Here is a 1,724-nt window from a genome sequence, read left to right as displayed (position 1 = left end):
CCCCTGTACTGTGAGCATGTGGCTTAGCACAAAGGTTAAAGTGCTGAAAACAACTCATGGGTGTAGCGAATTACCCTATGAAATTAGGACCAGCCTAATCTTCACAAAGATAATCCCTCAAGATCTTGCAAAATGAAATCAGGAAATAATGAAATATCCCTCTGATCATGAAGTGAAAAATAAAAACTTGTGACCTGGTCAGATTTCTCAAAATAAAGTAATTTATTTTTAGATATATGACCAGGTCACAAGTTTTTATTTTTCACTTCATGATCGGAGGGGTATTTCATTATTTCCTGATTTCATTTTGCAAGGTCTTGAGGGATTACCTTTGTGAAGATTAGGCTGGTCCTAAGTTCATTAAGTAATTCGCTACATGATAAACATATTACCACGGGATCTAAGTGGCGACTATGTAAGATCGTAATGGGGTGGAAGGTCGGGTGTTGTCCAGGGACAACATGCATCATCTCCTTCATGCAAAGAAGGGATAACAGAAAATCACCCCAGTATGCTCTTTTGATTTTCTGTCGTCCCTCTTTTGCATGGAGGGACACCCCACCTTCCACCCCAGTACGCTCTTACATAGTCAACCCTTAGATCCTGCCCCGGACGTTTATCTTATACTGTATTGATCTCCTGGTGGGAAAATTAAAGGAGACCAATTGGCCCTAGAAATTTTTATGGTATGTCTGTGGGCTATCCAGACCAAAAATCTGTTGACATTAACTCCGCCCTTCAAAGCCAACGTTTACGTTAGCATGGCTAATAATAGCAGAAGCTCTGTTGTACAAACAGAGACCCAGAGTCAGACCCAGAGGCAGAGTTGAGGTCGCAGCTTTTTTTTCTCCCCACTCCTCCTGCGTCAGAGTTCTGCGCTCACTCTGCATGCTGTTATCAGGGCAGGTAATTGGAGCAGCAGCGGTCAAAATACCTCAGAAACTCGAACAAATAGGCTTTAACAAGGCTTTAATAAGCTAAAAATAGAGGTACATGAGAAAACGTGTTCATAACGAATGAAAATAAATAAATTGTATGTGTCCGTGTCAGTCTCAAACCCTGRTCTCCTGCWCTCTGATCCAACACTCTACCCATTGCTCTATTGGAGGCTTGCTGTGAAATGAGCTACACATTGCACAACATGGTGACGACTTTTTATACTGAGGAGGCGGAGCTTCACCCAGGGGTTGCTAGGTAAGGGGCTGAACACAGGTTCTAGTGGGTTGTCATACGGCTTGTGACATCACAAAATGTAGGAAGTATAAAACTTGTTGTTAATATACATTAAAATACATTTACTTGCAGTAGATATGCCCCTGGGTGTATTTCTTTGGTCCTGGGACTGTTTTCTTAAGAAGTATGTATCCAAAGTTTAGTAAAAACCTTTAAAAAGTGAATTTTGCATAATAGGTCTCTTTTAAGTCTTTGCATTTAACCCATCACACATGTGAACACACGTGCAACATGGAGACCAACCTAGAGTCGAATCGGCTACCTTCCGATCACAAACTCAGCTCACTCTCTGCTCGACTCCCCTAGTTTGTGTTGTTTGAGTTCAAATCTTTTTTGAGTTCAACCAAAAACTTAGACAGTCAACCAAAAACTTAAAGCGTCAACCAAAAGTTTGAGATTCAACCAAAAGTTTCTGTTTTGCAAAACACATTTAAATTTTTTTATTGAAGTAGCTTTTTTTGGTTGATAAAACAGTTTTTTTTTGGTTGAAA

Source organism: Austrofundulus limnaeus, unplaced genomic scaffold, assembly GCF_001266775.1.
Source record: "Austrofundulus limnaeus strain Quisiro unplaced genomic scaffold, Austrofundulus_limnaeus-1.0 Scaffold897, whole genome shotgun sequence".
NCBI lineage: Eukaryota > Metazoa > Chordata > Actinopteri > Cyprinodontiformes > Rivulidae > Austrofundulus > Austrofundulus limnaeus.
Note: the sequence above shows the minus strand (reverse complement) of the source record.